Source organism: Tyto alba, unplaced genomic scaffold (assembly GCF_018691265.1).
Source record: "Tyto alba isolate M040663 unplaced genomic scaffold, T.alba_DEE_v4.0 Super-Scaffold_46, whole genome shotgun sequence".
NCBI lineage: Eukaryota > Metazoa > Chordata > Aves > Strigiformes > Tytonidae > Tyto > Tyto alba.
In genome coordinates this window covers 5752938-5767780 of record NW_024881322.1, presented here as the reverse complement: position 1 = coordinate 5767780, position 14843 = coordinate 5752938, and the positions used below count along the sequence as shown (strand labels likewise).

At 40.9% G+C, this 14843-nt stretch overlaps 1 protein-coding gene across 2 annotated transcripts in view; it reads right to left on the bottom strand.

The window, feature by feature from the left end:
* Window positions 1-8428, bottom strand: part of TMEM108 (transmembrane protein 108) — a 171257-nt gene extending 162829 nt beyond the window's left edge. The window contains exon 1 of one of the 2 annotated variants that reach the window (XM_042806453.1): window positions 8411-8428. The gene's annotated coding sequence lies outside the window, so the exon portion shown is untranslated. Of the gene's footprint in view, window positions 1-7398; window positions 7715-8410 lie in introns of those variants that run through there. The other variant, XM_042806452.1, reaches the window with a different exon arrangement.
* Window positions 8429-14843: the final 6415 nt, after the last annotated feature.

Here is a 14843-nt window from a genome sequence, read left to right as displayed (position 1 = left end):
CTGACATTTTATACTATATTAACCACTTGTAGCCTTTCATCCCAGTGTAGCTTCCCACCATGAAGGACGCCACACAAGGCCACTCTGTCCCTGCATGGCAGAGCTGGCATGTCACACACTGCTGGTACAAGGTATATCTGATTTAATTGCCATTTAAACCTGAAACTCCTGATAGAGCCAGAAAGGACCTTGATCCTGGCGATGTTTTAAGTGAGCCGTGCCTCCTCCTTGGTGCAGACAGATCTCAGATCTGAAAAGTTATGGACAATTACCCTAGAGTGCTTGACCCCGAACCTCCAGATAACTCCCAAACTTATGCAGGCTCTCCTTCTCCCCTGACATCTCTCAGGACTTGATTTCAGTGAAGTGCAAAATTTGTCCTTCAGAAGTACTGGCTAAAATGAGATCCAGGACTCAATGTGGAAAAAACTACAACATTCACTCTTACAAATTAAGCAGCAGAATGCAAACTGCTAGGAAAAACAAACAAACAAAACCCTACAAAACTAAGAATGCCTCACTATGCAGGCTATCTGAACATTTTTATTCAATCCATGGTTTAGGACCTCTCTCATTAGGATAAAACCTTCCCATTTGTGACAGTGGGGCATGTAGAGACTGGCATTGGGAGTTTGTATTGTGATTCTACTGTTTATTACAATCACTGTATCATGCCTGTGGTGTGATTTTGGCATAACGCTGTATCACCCTTCTGAAACAAAATCCAACATAACATCAAATAGGTAAATCTGGTACTAAAATATTAACTCCTCCTGCCATCTCAGACCTGTTGGATAGACCAGAGCCTGTTGGTCAGGACAGGCAGCCACCAAGTCTCCTCAGCATTACACAGCCAACTATCTTGGCGAGAAGGCAATCAACCTCCTTGTCCCTATAGCACCAAGGAGTCCTGAAGCAAGCAGGGTCCAGAGGTGAGCAGCTGCTATCTCTTGGGTGGTGGGACAAAGAGGCACTTCACTGAACCATGGACTAGATTGCTCGAGTTGGCAGGACGAGGCAGCAGGTTAAGAAAAGGGACATTTGGGACACAGGCTTTGGCACGTGCCTGGATGCAGGCAAAGAGAACTCTGGTGGTGTGCCACTCCCACAAGACCACTGAGGAACTGATTACAGTTCAATGAAAAAATTAGTATTCCTATAGAATAAGGACTCTGTGTATACAATCACATAAATTATGTGACTGCAGGAGATAGATATGAGGTAGCCTGCACTGGAGAGCAAAGAAGAATGAGCCAACAGCAGCAAGCAAGTTAAAGAGTGAAAAGACATTTAAAATTGTTTTTTCTTGGTTGATCGCTAAGTTTAATTATCCTCACAATGCCCAGACTCTGCTCAAATGCTGATAGAAATAGAAACGTATAGGAGATCTACCATTATAAATATAACACTACCATATGATTTTGTATTCCAACCTTGGATATATACTATTTCTAGTCCTTTGTATATAATACTGTTAATATTTTACAGTGTCTTCCTACATAATGACAGACATTATATGAACTACAGAAAGTACAGGTTAACTAACAAAACTCTTAGAGTGTCTTTAAGTGTCTGGTTACATGATATGCCTTTAACTGCTTTCATGTCTATGTAAATAAAGGGAGCTGCCTAAGAGACAACATACATCTTGATTAGCTACTGTCCTGATTTCAGTTACACTGTTAATCTACATGGGTATAACAAAAATCCAATCTACGTGTATAAAAAAATACAGCTGAACAAAGGAGGATTAGCAATATGTAAAAGTGATTACATTGCTTTCAGCTCCACTTACAGATGTTAGCTCTACCTCTTAAAATCTTACGATGTGAAAAGCTGATCTTAGTTTTCCTGTGTATGCTCCTGTGCAGAGAGTACTGTACCTGCACCTCTCTAATCTGAAGTTGCAGAACATGCCATAAACCATTGCTTTAACAGCTTGGCACAGATCACGTAGATCACACCTCTGAAGTCTTTAAATAGGAACACCAAATCCCTCTATTTTATATGTTCTGGGTGACTTTCAATCTTCTGGAAGAAAAAACATAACAGGCAAGGTAGACAAAGGGCAAACAGGTACTGCTCCATTAACATTGATTGACCTATTTACAGTGGACGTGGATCTGGATCAATGATAAGGACAAAGCTGCAACTATTTCTCAGATATGAAAAACATCCAATACACCCGTGTTATTTCCAAACATGAAAGAGTATATGCTCAAATGTACATGCATACATGTATTATGAAACTCCATAATCAATCTTATTGGGCAACCTCCATTTTAGGACCATCATAAAGGACTCCTAAAGGTAGTCCTGCATCATCTATTCTAGAGGACTACCGCTGGATTACAATCTGAATGTCAGTGATCCTTTAAGCGACCACAGAAGACTTCTTTCATCATCGATTCCCCCGTGTCTTCCACAATTAGTATACTGTACTTCTGTCTTGTCATAAAACTGCATTTGCTCCTTTGAGGCATCATGATGCTTTACTCAAAGGCCCTTCCTGGAAAAGTCTGCCTTAATAGAGAGAGTTTAAGAAAGCAACATGAGCTGCCCAGCCAAACTTTTTCTGAAATCATACCAAAACTCTCAGAACTATCCCATTGCAAAGATTGTTGAAGAGGAAAGCATCCTGGCTGCCCTGGAAGCATATATACCAACCTCAGAACAAAACTCACCCATTCTTTTTGATTCATGCTAAAGTCATTGTTTATAGTCGCAGGATGCATTAAATCCTGTTTATATCACCAAGTATAGGAGCACTTGTGGAATGGCATTCAAGAATGTGGTCTTCCTCTAACAGCATTATAATGAGGCTGAGGTAAACCAGCCTGCTGCAACCAGCATACTGGCTCCAGTTGCCTGCGTTCCTCTGCACACTCCCACACCCCAACCCCTTCTCCCACCCTTTTCTCTTTGTCATTTTCTCTTCTTCCTCCCTTCTTGTTTCGTCCTCCCTCTCCTTTTGTACAAGTACATGTTGGAGGCCAACTGGCTGGGAAAACGGCTTTGCACAGAAAGACCTGGGAGCCTCACTGGACAACAAGTTGACCACAAGCATGCCCTTGTGACAAAGAAAGGAGAGTAAAGAAGATGAAGCCAGACTCTTCTCAGGGGTGCCCAGTGGAAGAACAAGAGGAAACAGGCACAAACCAAGACACAAGCAATTCCATTTAAACCTAAGAAACTCTCATTGTGAGGGTAGTCCGACACAGGTACAGGTCACTCAGAGAGGCTGCAGAGTCTCCATCCCTGGAGACTGGAGATATTCAAAACCCAGCAGGACACAGCCCTGTGCAACCTGCTCTAGATGCTTTGAGCAGAGGATTGGACCAGAGGACCTCCAGAGGTCCCTGCAACCTCAGCCATTCTGTGAGCCTGTAAAGAGAGCTCTGTTCTCTGTTTTTTAATTATTTAAAAACAAAACAAAGCACAAAACAAACAAGAAAAAACAAACAAACAAACAAACAAAAACCAAGCACATGTATATTACTGACAGAGTTAAATTGAAAACCCGATCCTGAACAGCGGGGCACAAATTTCATTTGAGGTCTCCACACTTTATGGATGGAATGGACTGATGAAACAGCGACTTCAAAAATTAAACTACATGTTAGAGATGCTCCTTACTCTAAGAATCATACAACTCCTCTCATCCTTTTCTTAGAAGAAAAAGCTCCAGTGGTCACTGCTGCTTGCAGTAAGATCACTAGTTCTGCTTGACACATTTAATGCATTTCCCACTTGTGGCATTTTGTTTAAGTGTTGCCCTTCATATTATGCTCCCAAACAGAGACTGCCAAAGCAATTTTAGTTAGAAAAATCTTTTCCTCCACATCACAGCACATTGGATAAAACCTGCTTTCTGATACAGAAGGACTGATGAGAGAAAATAGAGAATTCATCCCCATAACAAAGAACAACTTGGACCCTTACGCAGTGCTCAAGAAAGCTTTGCAAAGGAAAACCAGTAAGTGTGACAGCTCATACACTTCTTTCAGTGAATGCTATCAGCAAACCAAGGGTCACAATGAGTGCTTTAACTATGGATTACACATATTGTCAACAGTGGCAAGGACTGCCCAGTATCAAGCAGAGATGTATCATGTCCTTAGCCAAAGAGGCGGCTAAGTGTTCTGCATAATCCAGTTCCTCAGCCATCCAGGAGCCAGAGAATGGCCATCACTCCTTATTGCAACAGTTACCATATTTCTGTTGTTAATGATCTACAGGTAACATCTCTAAACTCAACATTCTGAGTTCTAGTACCTCAAACTCAAGTTTGAAAAGATTTACGACAGGTTACAATGTAGGTCCAAAATGACAATCTAGTCTCACTCCTATTTCTTTTGAAGAATAACTCAGCCTTCAGTCAGCCAAGAGAGTCAACTATGAAACTATCTTTTTGTGGATGCTAAGTTAAAAAATTAACAGCAATTTTAATTTTTCCTATTTTGTATATTCACTGTGGCCAGCACGTGCCTCCAGCCAAGTTATCTGCAGTTACCCCACAGTAACTGTGTTGTCTAATGGTTTCTTTGGAATAATTCAGGTAATGACAAGATAGCTTTTGGTTCACTTTAATTTCTACTGATTTTAAGTTAACCATCTTCAGTATCTCAGCCATAAATTTGCACCCTGTGACTCAAAGAAGATCTGTTGTAGACACCACACTGTCTTTAGTTATGCTCAAAAAAAAAAAAAAGAAACTTACTAGCCATTCATAAATTTGTTAGTTATTAATTCATTTAGTTGTTTAGTAAATACAGCCAGGCATACCAGTTCATATATTCCACAAACAAGAACTCCACGAAACAATTCAGTGAAAGTTTCTACACAGATCCATTAACTCCAACCAGAATAAATATTTTGGAAGTACGTACACTAGAATTTGTGTGTACATTAATTGCCTCTACCTGGAAATTGATTAATCCAATTTACAGCAGGGCCAAAACCTCTGGCCTACCTATAATCCTCAGAGAAGAACTTGTTTACCTGCAATGAGCTAGACTGGAGTGTGAGTTGGTCGCATTTTGTTGCTACAACTGAGGCCTGTTGCATGCCCACCCAGGGATTCAGTTTAGCTAAACTCTTGCTTTGGGCAGCTGCAGGCTGTAAATAAATGCAATCTGTGCTGATTCAGCTTATCTGTTATGGCAAAACTCAGCCCTGGCAAGACCTCCAAGGGAAGGCAGCACCAGAGCAGATGCTACAGCACAGCACTTAGGAATATTGCCTCCTGTTGCCAGGAGAGGAAAGATTGCCCAGTGTTTCCAAAATTTTAAAGCAGTTAGTGTCAATATATGTCTTTAATGTATGCACATTATTGCAGCTATTTTCACATTATATTGACATGTCAGTTTTATTAGCAGAAATAAAAGGCTTTGTCAATAAAAAGCTTGAGTTTTATTTTATTCTGCTTGATGCCATTGTAACTGCAGATCCTGTATACAATCCCATAATTGTATCTCTACCATTGTAACACTTGTAATTACCTTCCCTCTTTCTTTAATCTCTCCAGTGGAAAAACTAAAGTTCAAACTACTCCATATGCGGCATTAATCTAGTGAACATCAGTTTACAAGGGTAAATTCCATCAGTCCTAATAGGATTAACGGTATTTCTGAAGTTTTCAAATCCTCAGAAGTAGTAAATACTTTTTAAAGGAACAGGTGGTGTTCACACAGCTGATTAGCACGGTCCACCACAATCAGAATCGCTGGTAAGAAATTTACCATAATAATTTCACTGCATCTGCATCAAAAATTATTTTATGATTAAGATTTACAGTAAATCTGCTACATAAACTAGAGGAGAGTAAGTCACTCTGGGACAACAGGATAGTAGGCAACAGCTAATTGCTTGCACATGTAGATTTAGGTCTAATTACTAGTGTTTAAGTAAAGTCAGTAGAATGTTTTCAGGTTCAGACAGTGTTACTGTTACCATACTGTTACTTATTCCTGTAATTCATCTGGTTAAAATGACTCTAAAGATGTAAGAGTCAGAACATAGATTTGAACAGTTGCATCTGTTTTCCAGAGGTACTGCTGCAAAGCATAAGGAGAAAATTACAGGGTTTTTTTAAAGTCTGCTTTTGAATTGCATTCCTTGATCTACTATGTTGCCCTCCCCATCCCCCCCTCCCAAACCAGCTGCAAAATGACAGCTTCGTTCATCAGAAGCACATGCCCATTGCTGATTTACCTCCCGAGGCAGTCAAAGGGTCATTTTTAAACATTAAATTGTCAATAGGATAAAGAGGGATTGATCCTACTTGCTTTAATTAGCAGCTTTTTCCACAGAAGCCTCTCCATAGATCTTGAATGCCTGACTGCTTTCTGCAGTTGAGGTGGATTTTCTCAGTTTGATTATATGTTTTGTAGTTCTGCTGCACAAGCATGGCCATTTATTCATAGCATAGTTCAGTTTCCTTTTCAGTTTCTCCTGTAGAAGTCACTTCAATCCTTAATTACTTATCCATAGCTGTTTCATCTCTGTTATAACCCATGTACTCTATCTATGCTTTAAAATATTTTCCTGAAACAGTCATCCAGCCCCTCCTACTCTTTGAGAGAAATATATGAAGGTTATCTCTCATAAACTGCCTAGATAAAAGGTACTGCCTACCACAGTACCACAACAGGCTTTTTCAATTGGCTGTGCTTCAAGATCTATTTTAAAAAAGGATGCTGCCTTTCATGCAGTGTTCTACTTTAAATACAAGATGCAAGCCACGGGCTCCCGGTTCGCTACGATATGGAGCAGTCTCGTGCCTTTGGCTGTGTATTACCAATCTGCATCTCGGCAAACATATACTCTACTGGTCGTGACTATATATATATACACACAGGACATATATATATATGCATCGTGCCTTCTACAAGGGTTATGATGCTTTTCATGCGATCATAGATATTAACGTCACCTTCCTTCGCGGCTCCCACCCATTCAAAAAGAGTGGAAACAATCCACACGCGATTCTCACGACGTGCCTACCCCTGAAACTGCTTATTCACATCCAGCCGAGCCCACCAAGGCGCCGGAGGACCGTTACAACGCCAGGCTCTTAAAACTACCAGCGCAAGCCTACCGGGCACAGCTACCACTTCAGACCCCATTTCATAAAATAATAATAAGAAAACCTAGCACCAAACGCACCTGGGAAAATAGCCCCCATCCTTCCACCCCCCTCAGCCCCCTCTCAACCCACTTACTCCCCGGCTTGTGCTGCCGAACCCGAGCCCGCGGCGCCCGCCCCGGCGGCTGAGCCCCGGGGAGAAGGAGCGGGCGGCTGCCGGTGTCCCGGTGCCCGCGGCCGGTGTCCCGGTGCCCACGGCCGGTGTCCCGGTGCCCACGGCCGGTGTCCCGGTGCCCACGGCCGGTGCTTACCTCCGCCTCGGCGCCGGCGGCGGCGGCTCCCCCCGCGCTGCGGAGCGGCTGGCGGGCGGGCCCGTAGGCTGAAGCTCCGCCGGCGGCACGGACCGACAGACAGAAAGACAGACAGACGGACAGGCAGGCGAGCGGGCGGGGCTCCCGCCAGCCCCCCCCCCCCCCCCCCCCAACCCCCCCTCCCGCCCCGGGAAGGGTCCCTGGCTGCGGCGGGGGGTGGGGGGGCGGCCCCGGCGCGGAGCAGCGAACGTAACCGAGGAGCCGGCGCTGCGGCAGCGGGGAGCGGCCGGGGGGGAGATTAGGGGCAGGGTTTTCCAAAGGCTGGATTAGCGGTAATTGCGCCTAAAGGGGAAATCCGGTATTGGGGGAGTGGGGGAAGTGGCGGGGGGGTGGGGTGCGGCAAGCTGGAGAGGTTAAATGCGCAACAAAAGCCGCTGGCGGGGAAACGGCGTTAAAATGCAATTACAGGTGGCTGCTAGAGCGGTTTGCTCCCGGCAGTCCCTTTTGCTCCAGGCAGTGGGGTGGTTTGGAATTCTGACAGCGCTCTTATTCACAGCAGGGCCGGTGCGCTTTCAGGGCAACGCTTACAACCTTGAACCTGGCTAGAAGAGACACACACACACACACACCCCCCGTCCCCCCGGGGAAATTGGCCACCGCTGAGTTAGGATTTATCCTCTAGGCGGGGGAACGCTCCTGGTGAGGCTGCTGCCAGAGAAACTGAGCCTAGGCAGTGCAGCTCCAGAAACAGTGCCAGCTCCCAACCCAGACCCCTTCCAGTTCAGTGCCTTGCTCCATGCACTACAGTTTACTGAGAATTTTAAGCCTTCACTCCTCTTCCCTCATTAACCACAATGATTATTGGTTTGTATTTTTCGATATTCATCAATAGAGGGAAAAATCCTACTTTTTTTTACTTACCTTTTTGCCCTGGGTTTTCTGTTGCTATATAGTTACTAACAGCAAATACAAACCTGCTAAATCTGTCTTCTGCTGGTGCAGGATATCTTACCTTTTATTTCTTATCACTTCAATGGAAATGTTGAATGTGTCAGGAATCCAGGACTTAAGAGTGGAAAGTGGTACACGCAGCTTCAGGCATGCGTGGTAGGTCATAGCAATGAGTTGGATTCCGCTGCCCAGTCTCTCAGTTTTTCATTCCAGAGGCTCTGCAATCTTTGCAGTCATCCTTTTGATTAAAGAAAGCATCGCTGCTGGTAAAATATTACCAACATTGAAATTATGGGTTATTTGATGAGAATTTCCTTTGTCAGTTCAAGAGCATCAACCACTGTCTTGTTTTTATGGCTTTCTCTTCTCTTTTGTTCTTTTGTCCAATATTTCCTTTGAGTTGCCACATACTAGCAGTAAAATGAATGTCTGAGTCCATGTCACACACCAACAGCTAACAACATCTGTAGTCAGCTATGTTTTCAAATCATAGTACAAATATGAAATAATAAGGCTAAATGTGCAAATTGATGTGCAATAATGGAGTAACCCGTTACTTACTAGGAAGTGTAAGATTTTCAGCCTACTATATGAGGAGCAAATAGATACAAGGACAATTTCTCAGATCAGCTTCCTCAGTTACGTTTGCCAGTTTGTGGATACTCCAGTTTATAATGCCCAAACTAAGTACGTCGATCACCAGCTTATAAACTCTGTAACTTAGTCAACAGCCTTTACAGCTATAGAGGAGGAGAGGGAATTAGTGCTCCAATTTTTTGGCAACAAAGGATCTGCATATATAAAATAAATCTTTTCCATCTACATTAAGTGCCCAACCAAGGACTGTGAAAGTCCTGGCTGTAAATGCCCAGTTCGGCTTCGCAAGCTATGGGATCAAGCACATCCTCCCTGAGGAAGCTTTGCTTGCCACAGACTCTTTAAAAGTTCCTTTTCCAGGTTTTATGCACTTACTGTAGTTTTGCAAGCAGTGAAGTTGGTAGTAGCAGGAATATTACTGGAGGTGGATAACAGAGGGCTTCATATCCTTGTCTCGCAGTGTATACCTGATGCAGAGGCGGTGTTGGAAACAGAGTAACTGTTCTTAGCTCAAGAACAGATTTCTTTTTGCTCAGTCCAGATTCAAAGAGAAAAGGAGCATCAGTTTGCCTAATCCTCCTGCTGCCCTATACAGAATAAGGTAACAGTCCAAAGTTAAAAAGCATCCCCATGCTCCACACAGAGGGGATTTGTTTGGCAGAATGTCCATCAACTCTGATAACCTTTTAAAACAATTTTGTTCTGTAAAAGCTTTTTCTTCTGTAGTTGCTTAGTCCAGGTCAGGAGGAAATCTCAGCTGTTGAGAAAACATTATCCTAGTGTTCACACGGACCACATAGGAAAACCATGTTTCAGAGAAATCACTTGTCTGTCTGTGTTAAACATACCTGAGGTTAACCACTTTGAGGCAGTTTAGTAGTTTGTTTTTAACCAGCCAGCAATAGTTATTCACAGGTTAAAAGATGCTTTCTGAAGAAGACTAAGGTTCAACCTCTTCAGAGATCTAGAATTTAAGAAGAGGTTATGGCTTGTCTCTGGTCAAAAGCCAGCAAGTTTGGTTCCTTTGAGGCACTATAATTCATAAGTAATTATTAAAAAAAAAAAAAAAAAAAAAAAAAAAAGAAAATGATTGGAATTTCTTCCTCACTGGAACAAAATTCATTTTGATGTTATAACTATAGTTATAAGAAATTTTTTAAATCCTCACGGGATTTGCAAAAACACAAGACATTATTCATCCTTGTATATAATGAAAAATAAAAAAGGGAGTTCCAAACCAAAATAAACACCAATTTTCAGTGCACAGAGAATCCAAATTGAACTGTTTTAGATACAAAGTGAAGTTTGTCTTTGTAAAATGGATGGAACTTGTAAAGTGAGATGAACGAGGTTATATACATGAAGTCTTTGTCCTTGAAGTACTCCTTAGCACTCAAGAGAACCGAAGCTTGATAGATGTCCATCATCTTCAAAGGGTCTGGATGAGGTGCACAAACAACATTGATCTACTGCGAATAAGACATTCATGTAGGAGCCAGGGCAAGTTGGGTTTCTCTTCCTGAGCCTGCCATCAAGCTAGCACATTTTTCTGACAAGTCAGGTCATTTCTCAGGCTCTTCTTTTTCTCTCCTGCCTTTGGCCAACTTGACTTCAAGCTCCCTGGGATAGACACAGTCTTTAAAAACAGCACACAGACTCAAAAAAGTTCCCAATTTCAGCTAGGAATAATAGATACAACATAAACAAACAACCAAATTTACAGAACTGGAGCCAGCAAACTAATTAATTCCAAATTTTGCAATGTCCTTTTGAAAATGTGCCCCAAGGAGGCTGCTCTCTTGAACAACACAGGAGTGATTCTATTGCCAGCTCTCAGAGCTACATCCATGAGGAACCACAGATGAGCCCTCTATGACTGTAACCATTCCTTCTCTCTGTAGACGAGTCGCATGGTGGGTAACAAACATCCACCAGGAGCTTATAAACATACAATTTTTAAAACTGAATCAGTCTGTCACCATAAGGAAAAAGTATACAGAACTTATTACACAGTATTTTTCCACCCCCTTCTTATTCTAGAAGGACTATAATTATTCCCTCTTGCAGGAGCTGTACAGTAGTAATCCCTCTCCTCCTACATGCTTCATTTACAACTTGAGAGCTAACAGCCTATTAAGTTTTTAATAAATTATACTAAAATATTGTGGTACTGTTCTAAAAATAAAACCTGGAGATGAGTTGTTAAGGATATGTTCCTTACATGCATAAAGCTATCCCTTAAACACATAGGGCTTTTGACAAAAATGTCTTGGCTTATAAACATCTGTGATCATAAATACTTCTCGGAAAAGCACTGGCAGTGAATTTGTAGAATTATAGTCACTTTTTTAAAGGCGAAAGCTTTTTCCTTTTCACTATTAATCTCTTTTCCTTTCATCTCAAAGTTAATTCATCTCTAGGTCTTTACAAAGTCATGAAATTATTCATGTGCTAAGAAGGATAAGACAGTATGAAAGAAGGAAAGACCTCATGAAGATTCAATAAAAGTAACAGTAAGAGTACCAGGAATATGGAAAATATTGGCCTTTCAGTCATTCAGGACCACAATGGCAGCCTGAGTCATTTTAGAAAGTTTTAAAAATAATGCTTCTCATTTTGCATTCATGGGGCTAATTTTGATGGGGAGTTTGGATTACAGCAGGCAGTGGAGTGTTCTTTTACCACTGTCTTTTGTATTAATGCTTATGCTTAACACTGAGTCCCCAAATCTATGGTTAAAATATTTAATTAGTCTCCTTTTCAGGCATCTTGAACATTCACCTGCTTCACCGACAATCACAGAAGCTGTGACCTAGCAGCTCTAAGATTGAGCAATGTTTACTTAAATCTCTATACATGGTCTTGGAAGTTGAACGTTAAGCCTACAAACTTCAAACCCCTTAAACTTCATATCTGGGGGTTTTCTGTCCTTTTCTGTCTCTCACAATCATCCTACAGCACCCCAGAATTTGTAAAGAAGATAAAGAGAAGGACAGAAGAACCAAAAGATGATCACATATGCATGCCAAAGTCATTTACACTTAAGACATGCTTACATATTGAATAGCTTGAGGAAAGAGTTCACAGATTTCATTTTGGTACATATTACTCGAGATGGGCTCTCAAGAAGGTAGCTGTTAATAGGGGAAAGTTGTTCTTATGCTGGTTGCCTTAACATACCAGAAGTCTCTAAGCATTTAATTAAGCAAGTAATATCTTAAAGATGGAAAAGAAGCAGTATATTAAAAATACAAAACCTTCAACAAAACAAAAAAATTATCAAAGCTTTAAAAGTTCTCAGAGAGGGAAGAAAAAGCCTTAAGCCTTACAGAAGAATTCAAAAGTCTCTGAGAGTACTGTTCTTTAGGTAAGACTGCAGCTGTTTAGGTATTCTGCTGAAAAGTATGGAGCATACCATTGAAAAGTGTAAACTTGAATATAAAATTTTCAATTCTTGTCACAATTATTTCAGTTCTGTCCTCTAAATATTATATATCAGGCTTCATAATATGGAATTTTTTTTTATAAATGTGGTGAAAACACTATTCAAAACCAGAGATGTTGAGGATATATACTTACCTCATCCTTATCTTAATGAAATACATTTCTGAGGATGATAACTGGTAACTAAAAGTAAAAAAGGGACATTTTGTTCAGCACAGCCATCTGAGAGTAGTTTACATGAAGAAAAGCATTTCTTACATTATGTCAACAGAGAAATTTAGTCTAAAGAAGACAGCCATAAAGATTTCCTACTACTGTTTGAGCAATCACTACTGGCAGGATTTGTCTTCATGAAGGGTCACCACATCACAATGAAACAGTGGAAGCTTAGATTTCCATGTTACCATGTGTCTATCGGAGTCAGGAATAACAACAGTGGCACAGCAGGGAAGGAACTCAGGCACTCTGGACAGCAAGTGACCGAGAAGATCTCCCCTCACGGCACGCCTAAGCCTCTTCAACAAACCACACATCTTCACATGTCCCATAAACTCTAGGGTTTTGTTGCTGCTGTCTTTGCCTTCACCTTAGGTGTTTCCCTAGATTATGTCTGTACAGTTGACAGAAATGTTCCATGACCACCTCTATGCTGGGGTTTCATACGTGCTTTCCAGGAGTTATAGATCCCTGGTGATCATCTGGGAAATTGCTTTGCACTGGGAACTGCTTCAGAGCATTTCTGCAGAGCTTCCACTTCACCTTGCACCCCGAAACAGCTGCTTGGGTGTTTGTGTATCATCCAGCCGTCCTCTGTCAGGAGGGCTCTCTGCAAGCAAGTTTTCCTCATGGAAGTTTGAGTGAGTGCTTTCATTAAAAAGATCTGCAGCCTAAAAACAATGGACTTCTTAAAAAAGAAAAAGATTTGTTTACTGCAAGAACTTATCAAAATATTTGATGTCTCAAATAGGTGGAATTTAGTTTTGAATCATTGTCTGGGAGCCAGATATACACCTTGTGGAAACTTAAAGGTGTCAATTAAATTATTCTCAGAAGTACCTTATGCCCAGCTTTTGGAAACAGAGGAAAATACCATGATTGTAATGGTACAAATAAATGACTAAATAAAACTAAAATCAACTCAGGAAAAGTTTTGTTTAGTTATGAAAGAATATGAGATACAACAGTAGCAAGATCTTCAATTCTTTTCCTATCTGTTGCTAAATGTTCTTAATGAAGTACTTAATCCTGTAGCTGTGTTTTAATAAACTGGTATTAGGGCTGATAAAAATCCAGGAGGCCTTTCCAGAGATCATCACCATAAGAGCAAAAATATAGGGCTTGATATTTTCTTAATAAACAACAGATAAGATACAAACTTCCCTTGTATTTAGAATCTCCCTCCTGTCCAGAAACTAAACTCATTGCTTCATTATAATTAGGACCCTTGCAGATTTCTTTATAATTGCTAATTACTTTTTAATCTCCCTGGCAATAAATAGCTTTTCTAAACTTAATTGATTTCACTCGCAAGGACTAACAGATTACCCAGGATTCTGCTCACCATCTGTCATGTGAACACAGGTAAAGTAAAATTTTCCTTGCTTTTTCCTCCTGAATTACCTCTCTTTTCCTTTGGAGTTGTTCTGTCTAGATTCAGAATAGCACACAGCAGTTTTTGGTTGGATGAATTTATTTGTAAAAAATTTTTCAGAAGTAGAAATGAAAATTACAGTGAACATCAGAGATTTTCAGTAGGTTGTAAAGGGTTATATTAAGCTAAAAGTTCTCCTGAAAAGATAGTGTCATTCATATTTCTAAATGTAAAAACCCGTAAAACTACAATCATGTTCCAAATGAGGAAGGGATCGTATTAATTCGTTATTATATTTCTCCAAATTAAAAAAACTAAAATAAGCTATGTTATTTGTTTTCTTCTGAACTGTGCATTTCAGGGAGGAAAGGAAAAGAAAACTCATGTGTTTCCAACCTCAAAGGTTGGGACTGCTTTGTAATGAAAATTAATTGTCACATAAGTTACAAGTCTAAGAAGTGAGACTTTAAGAACAGATGTCTGATAAAAATTGTTTGCACTGTCCCTGATCCAATTAGAAAACTATCTCCTTGCCATCGTGGCACAATATTTCTGTTTTTATGAAAATGTAACCAGATAGAGACTACTGGATTACTTCTTTATAGCTGGATGAAAGTATTTGAACAAAACAAAATAATAAGCCTTTTTCGAGGGTTGTTAACTCAGCCATGTAAACGTCAGCATTTTGTAGAGATTTTTAAGTGCATTTTGTTGTAAAACATACTGTAAGATTCCATTTCACTACTGCCTTACTTATCTGCTGGTGTGACTCCTGGAAATCCTCTGGTCAAAGAAGCTTTCCAGAAGGGTTCCACAACAGCCTCCATGTCCTGACAACAGTATTTTTTCCTCGCTTTGTCAA